At 48.1% G+C, this 14834-nt stretch overlaps 1 protein-coding gene across 6 annotated transcripts in view; it reads right to left on the bottom strand.

Annotated features, from left to right (window-relative positions):
* The window catches only part of ZFHX3 (zinc finger homeobox 3), a 288156-nt gene that overhangs the window by 70022 nt on the left and 203300 nt on the right, over window positions 1-14834 (bottom strand). The window lies entirely within an intron of this gene.

Below are 14834 nucleotides of genomic sequence, written 5' to 3'. Positions count from 1 at the left end.
AAATCTGTATGCAGGTCAAGAACCAACAATCAGAAGCAGACATGGAACAACAGACGGGTTCCAAATTGGGAAAGGAGTACAAGGCTGTATATTGTGACCCTGCTTTAACTTATATGCAGAGTACATTATATGGAAATGCTAGACTGGATGACGCACAAGCTGAAATCAAGATTGCAGGGAGAAATATCAATAACCTCAGATATGCAGATGACACCACCCTTATGGCAGAAAGTGAAGAGGAACTAAAAAGCCTGTTGATGAAAGTGGAACAGGAGAATGAAAAAGCTGGCTTAAAATTCAACATTCAAAAAACAAAGATCGTGGCATCTGGTCCCATAACTTCATGGCAAATAGATAGGAAAACAATGGAAACAGTGACAGACTTTATTTTCTTGGGTTCCAAAATCACTGCAAATGGTGACTGCAGTCATGAAATTAAAAGATGCTTACTCCTTGGAAGAAAAGCTAAGATCAACCTAGACAGCATATTAGAAAGCAGAGACACTACTTTGCCAACAAAGGTCTGTCTAGTCAAGGCTATGGTTTTTCCAGTAGCCATGTATGGAGTGAGAGTTGGACTATAAAGACAGCTGAGCACCAAAGAATTGATGCTTTTGAACTGTGGTGTTGGAGAAGACTCTTGAGAGTCCCTTGGACTGCAAGGAGGTCAAACCAGTACATCCTAAAAGAAATCAGTCCTGAATATTCATTGGAAGGACTGATGCTGAAGCTTATCAATATTTTGGCCACCTGATGCAAAGAACTGACTCATTTGAAAAGACCCTGATGCTGGGAAGGGTTGAAGGAGGGAGGAGAAGGGGATGACAGAGGATGAGATGGTTGCATGGCTTCACCAACTCAACAGACATGAGTTTGAGTAAGCTCTGGGAGTTGGTGATGGACAGGGAAGCCTGGCATGCTGCAGTCCATGGGGTTGCAAAGAGTCGGACACAACTGAATGACTGAACTGAACTAAAACTCCTAAAATAGCTATAGTTCAGTTCAGTCATTAAAAACTACCCAGTGGGTTCAAATCAAGTTTTCATTTTTTAAGAAAGGGGGCTCCACTAATAAAATCGTAGAAACCACTGCTTCAGTTCAGTTCAGTCGCTCAGTCATGTCCGACTCTTTGCGACCCCATGAATCGCAGCACGCCAGGCCTCCCTGTCCATCACCATCTCCCGGAGTTCACTCAGACTCACATCCATCGAGTCAGTGATGCCATCCAGCCATCTCATCCTCTGTTGTCCCCTTCTCCTCCTGCCCTCAATCCCTTCCAGCATCAGGGTCTTTTCCAATGAGTCAACTCTTTGCATGAGGTGGCCAAAGTACTGGAGTTTCAGCTTTAGCATCATTCCTTCCAAAGAAATCCCAGGGAGGATCTCCCTCAGAATGGACTGGTTGGATCTCCTTGCAGTCCAAGGGACTCTCAAGAGTCTTCTCCAACACCACAGTTCAAAAGCATCAATTCTTCGGTGCTCAGCCTTCTTCACAATCCAACTCTCACATCCATACATGACCACAGGGAAAACCATAGCCCTGACTAGACGGACCTCTGTTGGCAAAGTAATGTCTCTGCTTTTGAATATGCTATCTAGGTTGGTCATAACTTTCCTTCCAAGGAGTAAGCGTCTTTTAATTTCATGGCTGCAGTCACCATCTGCAGTGATTTTGGAGCCCAGAAAAATAAAGTCTGACACTGTTTCCACTGTTTCCCATCTATCTCCCATGAAGTGATGGGACCAGATGCCATGATCTTCGTTTTCTGAATGTTGAGCTTTAAGCCAACTTCTTCACTCTCCACTTTCACTTTCATCAAGAGGCTCTTTAGTTCCTCTTCACTCTCTGCCATAAGGCTGGCGTCATCTGCGTGTCTGAGGTTATTGATATTTCTCCCGGCAGTCTTGATTCCAGCTTGTCACCACTGCTTCATCTGCCGTATAATTCTAGATCAACAACGGAGGGCACTCTTCAGACAACCTCTCTGGGAAACAATGTGGAAAACCTTAAGTTTCTGGGAAGATTTTAAAAACCCACAGCTCTGCATTGACAAAGCACTCTGATGTACATGTTACCTGCCAGTCACACCAGCCTAGCCTGAGAAAGACACTGCAGGAAGATGGAGGGTGCTATGCCTTGGTGTAAGATCACAGTTGACGTAAAAGTACTGTTTCATGTGCATTTTCTTTGTAAGAAAAAAATAAAAAATCAAGGAGCAGAATGTCCTTTGGATGACCTTCCATGGAAGCAAAAACCGAGTCCCTTTAAGAAAGGGCTGTCTGCTTCCTCTGTGAGAATGTATGCTCAGAGAGGTAGTTGATAATCTAACCAGAGAGAAAGCTTCCATGGTGGGTTTCTCCCCCTAAAGACAAGAGCTTAGAAGCTCTCTAAGACAGAAAAGAAAATTTGTCTATTCATTTACTGACTCATCAAGTCATGAAACATATCCATTAGTTTGTACCTACTACATTCCAGGCATTGTGGATCCAACTGGACAAGGAGATATTCCTGACCTCACGGAAATTATGCTCCAGCAGACCCACGCTGGGTGACACAGGATGTCTGTGTCACACCCAACCTGGTCACTGAACCTGCACGTCAGCGTGCACCCACACAGGAAAATCACCTCCTTTACTAAGAGTTCTGCTTGCTCGCTGTCGAGGTTGGCCAAGACTGGTCTAAGTGGGCTCCCATGTTAGGGTCCCATGTTGGCCACATTCAATACTCTCAGGAACAGTAGGAATCTTGAAAGAATCAAATGCCACTTACTCTAAAAAGGCTCTTCATTCCCAAGGCTCCAATCCACACTTTCCTGAGTCTTCACCTGAGTGATTTTGTATCATGATTCTTCCACACCAAACACGATAATAAATCAAATTTTATCAGAATTGAGCTATAAATCTGTGAAGACTCCAATAATTTCTAGCCGAGGGAATAACACCACAAAAGTACTTTTTAAACTAATTACTCTGATTCCGAAGTGCTGCCCTAATGAGCCTTCTTTCTGCCCAGAACTTACTAAGAGGAAAAACTACCTTCTGGTACGGTAATTACTGCTTTCCCCTTCAAACTTCTAACTGGAGATCGATGCTGCATTTTAAGACCCATTGATTTACAATTAGCCTGGCTTTCCTGCTAAAGTGTTTTTTAAGCAGAGTTTACTTTTATTTTATTTTGAAATCTCTGAGATCTGGTTCTTGGATTTTTACATCCTCATGAGAGGGGACTGGAAATCTCAAAGAGGAAGATACACATCAGAAGAGAGAGGAGGAGAGGGATGCAAATAAGATTCAGGAGGGTGGTACGGGGAAAAGGGAAGTTGGTTGGTTCACAGGATAAATTCAGAAGCAAAAATTTTAAAAAAAATATCTTTTTTTAAAGCTCAGAAGCATACTGCATAGGAGGGAATGAAGAAATCCAGAGAGAGGAAGCAGAAGGCAGGGTGGCAGGAGGAGAGCGTGAGACGCACAGCCTAGTATGTGGAGCTGCTGTCAGGGTGGCTAGAGCAGCCCTTTATTGCCTCTGCTGTTTATTAGCATCCTAGGGAAGGGGAAAAAAAAAAAAAGGAAAGAAAAAGCTTTGTGCATCTTTGCAAAACAAAGCACTAGTTAAAAATAGTGTGTGCAGTAGGGACAGTGCGCTAACATGAGGGTCCTGGCAGCTCCGGCATTTGCACAATCTGTCCCATGAGGAGAGCAGAAGTAAGCGAAGCAATTAAGAATTTCACGCTGATTGCTTCAAGCATGTTTCTCGACGCCATAAAGATAATAGCATAAAGGATATGGCCTTGCTTCCCCCGCCCCCTCCCCTGCCTGGCAACTTCTGTCTTTTGCACTCTTCCTCTCCTCCGATTCCCGATTCCCGTGGCTGAGGACTCCAGATGCTGGTTACCTGACCTGGCACCACTGGGTGGAATCTGTCACTTCCGGCCTAAAGAGACAGCGGCTGTGACGCCCCCTCCCGCCTCCCTGACCCAGAGCAGACCCTGGAGCGGAGACATACGTTGAGCTGCCTTATCAAAGTCCCAAAGATGGGAGGCTGAAAAAACGGGGAAAACTGCCGGTGAGGCCTGGACGTCAGGCTCTCTGTGGGCCCCCTCCTGACACTCTATTCTGGGCTCTTCACTTACTGCTGGCTCCCAAAGGTGATGGGTGGAAGATGGTCTAGAGAGATAAATGGGGAAAATAAAACTCCCAGCAACAATAAAAGAGGGGAAGAGAAAAGCTACTAACTTTCTGCTTTAAAAAAAAAAAATGTTATTTTATAGCAAGATTGTATAGGCCAATTTCAAAGACTAATACGAAAAAAAGTGCAATTAAATCCTTGAAAAACTGACAGATCAGCAAAACAAAACCACCCGGAGGAGAGCCCGATTGAGCCTCATTAAGAAAGAGTTCAGCCTGTTTTTAAAACCCTTCTTAACACTTAGCTGGGTACCTCCCAGCAGTGAGGGCTCCCAATGCGGCTGGCATAATTAGTGTCAGAATAGAAAGGAAATGGGGGGGGGATCAACCTAAGAATTAGATATTAAAACACAAATTTGAGGGGTAGGGGGAGGTCCAAATGGAAAAACCATCCCCAGGTTCAACAAGCTGCCATCTGTTCATCTGAGAGTAACAGGGAGATGGCAAAGCCCTCCACCATCCACAGAGATAAACATGTTCCAATTAAACAGAGGACGGGTTGGGGCAGGGTGAGAAGATTTATGCTGCAAACCTCCATCTTCGACCTCTCTCTTCCCCCCAAAATACATTCTACATTGTGGTCACATCAACTCCAGGAGGCTGGGCTAATGACGGACGGACGACAAATCACACCGACCTCTACAGCAATTACAACCCTCACGCCTGACCACAGAGAGGAGGAGGGCTGGTGAAACATTTCCACGCCTTCAGCCACCAGGATCCCCCAAAGCTGGCATGTGCACACACGTGTGACACTGTGCCCGCCTGAGAGTGCAAGGGAACACACGACATGTGAAACCGCTCTCCTGCAATGAGGAGATACGGTGCTGAGATCCGTTATAGAGGAGCAGGCCACTACGGAAGGAATACTCTGGAGATGGGGGAGACGGCAGGGAGATTAAGCCATTTTATTAAATCAGGCAAATTCTAATTTATTCTGCAGAGACAGAGGAAAGAAAATGGATTCATTCTCAGTATATCCTCTGAGCCAGCTCCTATCACCTCGGCAGAGAGAGGAGGGAGCAGAAAAGGTGCCAGGACTCATCTGGAAATCGAGGAGGGGAGGTTTTCTCCTTTAAAGAACAAACGTGAAAACGTATCTGTTTCAACTCCTAACCCAGGAATACGGAAAATAATGCTTATGCCAGAGAAACCTGGGGGGTTTGCTCTCTTTCTGATTATTCCAGCAGGTATACCTGGAAGGGGCTTACCAATTTGATTCGTTGCAACATAAAATCAGAAAGGCAACCGCGGCCAAGAGAAGATGCTGACCAGGACTGACAAAAGGAATTCTGGCACATCTCCCCCAGTGGTGAGAAACACCACCTGCCAGCTCCCCACAGTGGGAACTTAAATGGCGATTTTCAACTTGGAAAAAATAAAAACAGGGATGAAACGCTGTGCACAAGAGCACCAAGCACAGAGGGCGGCCGTTCACGAACAAAAGGTGTGTGCGTTTAGACTGCAATTAGAAAACTAAGGTTTTAATTAAACAATTACATAAAGTTCGTGTGGCTCCCCATATGGGCCAACACTTCCCCAGTGTCTTGGGGTGAGCTTGGCGACGAGCATTTACAGCTCTGGTTGCTGTGAAGGGGAAGAAACCCAGGACGGCCTCCGTGTAACTGCAGAGCTGCACTGGGCCTGTCTGCCTGTGGCTCCCTGCCTCACTCTGGAACCAAGAAGCGCCGAGACTGACAGAGTGCCTGCCCTGGGCGGACCACCCCGTCAGCAGCCTGATCACTCAAGAGTGTCTGGGGGTGGCATGGGGGGCTTCCGGTGCCTCCAAATGGTGAAGGCCCTCCACCAAAGGGCCAGATGCAGCAAGCTCACCAGGAGGCTTCTTTGAACTAGGAGGAATTCTCAGGTGCTTAGACACCTTCAGACTCCCAAACCCGCTCTGGGAGGGAAATAGAAGCCCACTGCTTGTTCGTTTGCTGCTTTTGCACCGCTGGGTGGTGGCTGCCCACGGCAGAGGGAAGGTGCATCTGGGTCCCAGGGCCCAGATTCCCAGGGGAGACTGAGGTGTTGATGATGCTCCCTAAGCCCAGAGAAAACTCCTCTGTGGCTCCCAGTTACCAACACTCTGAGCCCAAGAGCTGCAAACTGACCTAAAACTGGTTCTTCCAGCATCCGCAGGAGCCTGGAGAGAAAGAAAGTGGCCCGCCTCTGCTGGGCCCCGTGAATGAACAGCTCAGAGTAAAAGCTGTTATCAGGAAACAGCTCTGGTATCTGGTAACAGCTCCTTAGTAAAGGAGACTTCACCAAGTCTTGGAAGGACAGACAGGCCGACTGACCAGCGTTCATTCCCCACCAGGGCAGCTGATCCAGGAGCTCCACACTGGCACCTGCAGGCCACGCTTCAGACAGCACTTCCCTCAAGCTCAGTGCAGCCTACGTTCCAGAATTCCACCTTCCCCTGGCTTCCCAGCCTCCTTCAGACACTATTTGGAAATGCCTCCAACTCTGCAAATGGTCACGTCAGATGCTGAAGAATCCGAGATGGCCAGTCAGCTGACACGGACAGACGTCCTCAGACGTGCCCAGCACAGGCCTATCTTCCAGACAGTTCTCATAAGTCACTGCAAGAAACCTCAGGAGAAGCCCATTAGTTGGCAAAATGCTCTACCCTACAGAATACCCACAGCTCCCCAAATTAAACGGCAATCAATATGCCTAGGTCTCAGAGCCCACCAACACCATTTTGGTTTTTTAAGAACAGGAAACTCTCCAGACTGCCTGGATAATGGAAAAATTAAAACAACAACAAGTTTAACTAAATACACTTAATTTGAGGTTAAAACAAAAAGCAGAGGAGTTCTTTTTCCCAACTGCAGCCTACCGCCCTGCTAGGTTTGTGAACAGCTGGGAAAGTCAAGGGTGGCTCTCAAGCCTGGTTAGCTAACTCATCCCACTGAACTCGAGCCCAGTCACCTTCCAGAATCTTTCATCTTCCAGACAAAGAAAGGTCTTTCTTGCTATTTCCACCACCTGATTGTATGAACTACTTTGAGAGTGAGGAAGGGACCACAGCACCTCAGCCTGAACGTGAGGCAGCCAAACAGAACTAACCTTTGCTCTGGAAGTACATTCTCTGCAGTGGTTCCCTGATCTGGTTCCCAAGAGGGCTCAGGCAGTGGGGCTGGACTTGTTTCCTTTTACCCACTCCCAGCCTGTACCCCTCCCCAAAATGAACAGGGGACTTTCTGGGCAATGCCCTTCAACCCAATCAGCCACGGAAGACGTTAGTTTAGATCGGGTCCAAAACTAAATCCAAAGCGATGAACTTGACTTTATGACATATATTTACTTCTTCCTTCGTGAACAGAAGGTTAATGTAAGAGCAACTCCTTGGCAAACCTTTAAGGGTAATTCAAGCGACACTGATGTGAATCAATGTTCCCTTTGTGAACACATTACTTGGCAGAAACTGGCTTTCTGTAACCCCCTTAAACCTAGCCGGCAAAACAAAAAGAAGGGGGAAAAATGTCCTTCAAACAAAAGGATGAGGTGAAAATTCAGAGAGAGTCGACTGCACTTTATTCTCTTTCATAGAAGCAAATGGATCTGGTGCTTTTATACATTAATCAATCAATATCACTGACTGTACATCAGCAGGGTAGCCAAGTTATGAATGACCTTTCTGGCAAAGAGGACACTTTTAATGCTCATAAGACCGCTCATAGCTTAGCAACTTTCCGAATTTATGCCTGCATGATTACCCCTTAGAGGCGAGTGGCCGTTAGCGCTGCACTAAATATGGCAAGGTTAGTCGTTTCCAATTTGTGCAGAGGCAAGGAGAGACGTGGACAGGCTGCCCCCTTTATGCACCAGCTGCCCCAACCCGGGCAAGGTGGAGGGCACAGGCGCGCGCAGTGCAGTTCCTGCCCGGCCGGCAGGGCAGGCTTCCCCTTCCAGAAAGCCGGCTGGCCTCCTGCTCAGCCCTAGGCCAGTCCACACAGGGCTATTTGGAGGAGCTAATCTAGAAAGCTACGCCCTGCTCAGCCTCAGCCTGTCTGCTTCTCACAGTAGGTTCCCGAGGCCTCCTCTCTGGCAGATGGGCGGGGCTGCCACGCGGGGCCATTCCCAAGCCACCCCCACGCTGCCTTCTCTCTGTAAGCACCCCCCACCCCACCCTGACTGGAGACTCCAACCAGACAATGTAACTTCATGCTTCCAAAAAGGGAACTTTCACCTTGAAGTTGCTTGTCTTTTTTTTTTTTTTTTTTTTTAAAGCAGCATTTCTACCAAAAAGATGCTGACTTACTCTCTCCAGAAATATCCAACTCAGATGAATAAATGGCTAGACCAATCCTCTTTATTTCTCCCTCTCACCAACTCAGCCATTCTCTCCATTCCAGTCCCTGTGGGTGGAAACGGGGCAAAGGCCTGTCTGTGGGTGTAGGTTTCCATGACAACCATCATCCTCCCTCGAGGCCACATGGGGGCACGAGACGAAAGCCCACCGCCCATCACCACCTCAGCTTTCTTCCTGCAACTTCCCTTCTACAGTTGTGGTGAAAATCTCTGGAAATCTGCTGGTCCATCAACAAGGCCCCTCTTTTTCTGTCTCCCTTGGAGGGAAATGTAGACACTATGAGAATTTAAAATATAGCTTTAACTTCATGTGAATTTCAGCACATGAGACCATAGGCTGAAGCTCACCATCTTCATGAAAACCCAGGCAGAGTCCAGGGCACCATTCTGCAGTCTACAAAGGGCTGGCCAGTCACACGAGAACACACAGGACACCAGTCAGATGGAACAAGGCACTTTGATTACAGCCACTTCTGCTCAGAGATGTAAGAACACATCTCTCCAGCTGCTGCTTGTTCATATTCCTGAAGTCAGGAGGGTTTATTTGGGGAGGACCCAACCCCAGTGGTGGTACTGACCTGCAGACAAGAGGCTCAAAGCCTAGTGTACAGAAACAGGTGATGAATAACAACACCCACCAGGAAGAGAGAAACTTACTTTAAAGGCCCTAACTGGGGGCCCCCATGGGGGCTGAGAGTTCTTACTTGCCTGCCTCTCCCATGTGACAGACGTTTGCAAACCCTCGCAGGGCGGGAAGAACTCGGTTCTCCACCAGCGGAAATTTTTCCTCTTCTTTCCAGACCACGTCCCTCCCTCTCAGCCTTCCCTACTTAGATAAATCATACTAGGCTCTCTGTCCATTATTTTTAACAGATTCAGATTCCCATCTAGAAAATCTACCTTCTGTCGAAAACTGGGGAGATGTGGAGCCCATCTGAGCAGGGCACCCTGAGGGAGTGGGTCAGGGTGGTGCTCAGAGAGCTCCTCTTGATTAATCATGGATTAGTTCAAATGTCTCTGTTTTCCTCTGCGAAGCTGCACATCCACAATTTAACAACTCTAGAAGACTTGCTAAGTTCAGTCTGGCTTTCCCTTTTCTTCACTTAACCAACAAGAAAAACTTGTCCCTCTCTGCATCCTTCATAATTTGCAAACTTTTTAAGCCACCTTTGGAGCCGCCAGCTGTGGCTCTCCCTCCTGCACAGGACAGGCTTGGTTAAACCCTCAGTCGCCCTTCCTCTCCAGGTCTTTACCCAAGCCTGGCTGTTCCTCTGACGTCTCTCAAGTTGCTTTTATGGCCGTGCAGGCTTTCCCAAGTTACAAACACCACCTGCGCTTCTTTTCCTCACCTTCTCTTACCTCGCTGACAGCAACTAGCCAGCTGGCTTTCTCTGCTCCCCACCAATTCTAATCCACGTCTGGCTGGCAGACACGTTAAGTCCCCTGCGCTATGAACATCTACATCGCTCTTCTGGAAGCGCCTTGGTAGCTACAGGTCCCTACAGTCACAGGGCCGTCTTGTCACAGACTGTCTGTCATACATTATGCCCCGCTTCTGCAGATCCAAATCTCTCTACCAAGAGTAATATCAGCAAAGATAAAGGGACATTAAGGTCTCTCCTCCAAGAATGTGGTGGAGCCACTCACATTAGTAACACAGTGAAGTGAATGTCACCCCCCAGAACGAATTCAGTTCAGTTCAGTCGCTCAGTTGTGTCCAACTCTTTGCAACCCCATGGACTGCAACATGCCAGGTTTCCCTATTCATCACCAACTCCTGGAGCTTACTCAGACTCACGTCCATTGAGTTGGTGATGCCATCCATCTCATCCTCTGTCATTCACTTCTCCTCCTGCCTTCAATCTTTCCCAGCATCGGGGTCTTTTCAAATGAGTCAGTTCTTCACATCAGGTGGCCAAAGTATTGGTAAGCTTCAGCATCAGTCCTTCCAATGAATATTCAGGACTGGACTGATTTCCTTTTGGATGGACTGGTTGGATCTTTTTGCAGTCCAAGGGACTCTCAAGAGTCTTCTCCAACACCACAGTTCAAAAGCATCAATTCTTTGGCACTCAGCTTTCTTCACAGTCCAACTCTCACATCCATACATGACCACTGGGAAAACCATAGCTTTGACTAGACGGACCTTTGTTGGCAAAGTAATGTCTCTGCTTTTTAACATGCTGTCTAGGTTGGTCATAACTTTTCTTCCAAGGAGCAGTGTCTTTTAATTTCATGCCAAGGATGAGGGCAAATAGCAACTGAGATGCAGACAGGCTCATGCGTTGTGGCTGGCATGAGCAGGCCACGCAGGCATCCATGCAGCCCCAGACATGAGAACGGGTCCCGAGTGGGATCTCAGAATACTCTTCCAAGTCTGAAAAACGAGACCACTCCCCACTCATACACGTTTCCTTACACCGGTGAGGTATTTCAGTCTCACAAAAGCAGGAGAACAACCTGATACCCACAAGGAAGCCCCATATGCTTCCCTGCAAAGCAGAGACTGGGACCAGAAGATCACATCAAAGAAAAACCCGATCTGAAAAAGTGAAGTCAGCAAGAGGCAAAAGAACACAGAAGTCCATATGTTTTAAAACTTTGGCACAAGAACAGATGTAACTAGTTTCTGTCTCATTTTTGGTCTTCTCTGGAGCAGTAAGCTCTATGAGGACAGGAATGTGTGACAAATTGTATACTAGGTAAACTTTGAGCAAGTCCAATCACATCAGGCCACTTTTCAACATCTCCTTCCATAGCCCCTCAACCCCGAACTCAGGACCTGCTTATAAAAGGCAGGTCCAATGACCTTATGCCCTCTGCCTCTCGTCTCCCCAGGACATAGCAGCTGTCGGGTCCTTAGCCTGCCCTCCCATGCTCACCACCATGTCCCAGGGCTCTGAAGGTGCCTGGCCCAGAGGAAGCTGCATGAAATAAACATTAGAAAACAGACGGGCACGGGTACAAGCATGACCATAAAAATCACTGGACATCATTTCACAGTACTACACTCCCATGTATCTGTACACAATTTTGAGGGGGCATTCACCCCACACCTTGGTAGGACACAAAAGTATCCCCCTGCCATTTCGATTCAGGATGGGGAACACATGTATGCCTGTGGCAGATTCATTTCGATATATGGCAGAACCAATACAATATTGTAAAGTTTAAAAATAAAATTGAATTAAAAAAAATAAACACGATCTTGGCAGTAGATTCCTGTATATCAAAAGACATAAAGTATTGAAACCTTCCTATAATCTTGCAAAGGAAGCACCAAATTGTGCTGGCAGAGAGGCAGCTGACCTTGCAAATGGCTTTAATGTCACCAAGTCGCGTTGGCAGGTGCACACCAGGACTACTAGCTCCAACCACCGTGGCCTAAGCTGGATTCTGAACCAAGAATGAAAGCTGTCAGTCATCCACACTGGGACTTCCCTGGTGGTCCAGCAGTTAGGACTCTGTGCTCCCAATGCAGGGTGGTCCACGTTCCATCCCTGGTCAGGGAACTAGATCCCATCTGCCACAACTAAGCATGCACGGCACCCCTAGAGAGGCCACGCACCGCCACGAGAGAAGGGCCCAGTGCAGCCCAAATACATTAAAAAAAATGTTAAAAAAAAAAAAAAATCATCCACAGGGCAAGCTATTTTGGAAATGTCAGACGCTACAGTTGAGGTCAGGGTCACCTTCAACCCAGAACAAACAAGCGTTCCCGTTGCTGGGACGGGCTCTTCCCAGTTCCACCAGTGAGCCCGCATCTCCACTGCTCGGTGGAGCCCAGTGCTCTGTGGGCCAAGGTCACGGTTACGCTATTCATGCCTGTTTGAAGCATGAAATCTGGAGCAGGGCTTCCACTGCCCTCAAGGGTAGAGGCAACGCCACCATGGGGAGTCTGCGTGACTCCAGGACAGTGGGAGTGGAAGAGGCGGACGAGGAGCTTCTCTGAGCTCAGCCCCCTCCTGCAGGAAAGAAATGGGTATGAGAGAGCTGCAGACCAAAGAGATAACGCGATGCTTCCAGCCGTGAGATGCCCTAAGAGGAGGCAGGGAAGAAAGGAACAAAGAACTCATTGTGGACAGACCAAAAAAAAAAATCTGGCAAGGTTCTATCCTAACAAATGATCCAAAAATGAAATGAGACTAACCCTCCCATGGCCAGTGTACTGGAGGCCAAGGCACAGAGAAGGAGAGTGAGAGTGAATGAGGGACAAAGGAACGGACGTGCCTGAGCTGCGTGCTGGACTTCATATAAATATCTTCTCTCACTTAACTGTCACGAGAGAATTAGAGACAGACCTCAAACTGTGAATGAGTGCCCCCCGCTTGCACAGATAAAAGAACTGATGCTTCAGAGGCGTGCTGTTGGGAGTCCCGGAAGTAAACACATAGAATCTTTCGTATTCGGGCATTTTTCTGAGCTGAGGGACCACTTCGTGTATCAGGTTACCCAGAATGGTGAAGAATGCCTGGATTATGTAACTTGACCAAAGTCAGCCAGCTCAGAAAAGCTGGGATCTAAACCACCGTGCGACTTCTAAAAGGTCTTGAAACCAGGTCTGATCTGAAAGTCCCCCATGTTTGCTGTGAGAGGGAGGACGAGAACCTGGGTGTTTCCTTGGAGTTGAGGAGATGCAGAAGGAGAGGAGGTGGGTGCTGGGTCAGAGTAGGAAGGTCAGGGTCACCCCCAACTCAGAACGAATGAGTGTTCCCATTGCTGGGATGGGCTCTTCCCAGTTCCACCAGTGAGCCCGCATCTCCACTGCTCAGTGGAGCCGAATGCTCTGTGGGCCAAGATCACGGTTACACTATTCACGGGGCCTTTTCACCCCATCCCATGCTTTGCTTCAAAGCGATCTCATCTCTTTGAAAACATTCAGTGTCCAAGAGAGACTTTTGTTTCATGGAACCCACCTCCATTCCCCCCCTCCCTCATGGACACAGGTACAAACCCACCAACTGTGGCTCAGCTCTACCTGAAGTCAGAAAAACGACCTGGAAATGACAGACTAAGCATTCGATATCAGATTCCCTAAATTACAGTCTTTCTAGAAGGAAATTCTGAAAAATATGAATAGCTATTTTCTTTGGGGGGACGGGTGTCTCATCCTTAAAGCTGTGGGGTTTCCCAACCCCTTATACAGGCATTGCAATTTTAAAAATAATAAGCATGTCTTGCTTTCCTTAGTTTGGAGGGGGGCTGCTTGTACACTAAGACTGCATCTCATGACACGAATTCACGTTTCCCAGCTATAGGCTGAGCCAAAGTGGCCTGGTGGGTTCAGCGTCAAGTCTCAGGAACACAGCGTAAGACTGCCAGGTCGGGATTCTTTGCCCCAGCCCTAAATGCTCTGGAGCCCTGTCACCCGTGACTCTGCTGAGAGCAGCACACCTTTGGGTGGTTCTACTCCACACAGTGAATGACGGCGGGGTAGCATGTTATGTGATAGAACCCCGAGTAGCTTCACTAAATTTAGAAATAGCAGCCCTCCTCAAGCGGGGTTGGGGAAGTTGAGAATGGCACTGCCCAGATGAGAGGACAATGGAAACGCGACCTTATCAAAGCAGAGCGGCACATTCCGGGTCACCCTGAGGAGGAGGACAAGCACTGTCTCTCAAGGGCGCCCCCCCCTCTATCAGAGGGTGGGAAGAGGCAACCTTCGGAAGATAAGACATGCCCAACTCTGAAGACTGTAAGGAGCAATACCGTGATGCTGCTATGAGCTAGGGGCCCTGGAGCCAACGATCAGCTCTTCTTCGGTTTGCTGCCGACAGCGGTTTAAACTTGTAATCCACGTTTGTTCTGGATGGATCATCTGTTTTGGCTTGTGGAGTCACATCCTGCCCAATTTCTGGCCGAGGTGAAGAGCAGTGGACCCTGCGAGAGGATGATCGTTCCCAGAAACAAAAAGATGCCGGACGTGATCGGGAGGTACTTCTTTCTCAAGGTGGCAGCCTTCCTCTTCGGAAGGTGCCCCCGGTCAGGGCACAGACCTGGCGAGTTCTCACTAATCGTAGAAAGGGGGCGGCCGCTTAGAGATGCAGGGAAGAGGCAGGAGCAGTGAGAGCACGGCAGAGCAGGCTCGCAGCCAGCCACAGGACCCAAAGCTCTCGAGCAAGGAGGACACTCGCTGGCTGAGCTGCCTCTCAGCGGGACAAGCCCCAGCCCAGGTGCCGCACAAGCAGCAAGACGCAGGCCCGTGTTACACAGACGTCTACAATTCTGGGGATGAACAGTAAGCAGATATTAAATAATCAGCCAGACAAGGCTGTCAAATCTTTTCACAACAGTATGAGATAAATAAACAGTACATAATTATAATTATGTGAA

This window comes from Bubalus bubalis, chromosome 18 (genome assembly GCF_019923935.1).
Source record: "Bubalus bubalis isolate 160015118507 breed Murrah chromosome 18, NDDB_SH_1, whole genome shotgun sequence".
Taxonomy (NCBI): Eukaryota; Metazoa; Chordata; class Mammalia; order Artiodactyla; family Bovidae; genus Bubalus; species Bubalus bubalis.
Note: the sequence above shows the minus strand (reverse complement) of the source record. Positions and strands in the feature narration are given on the sequence as shown.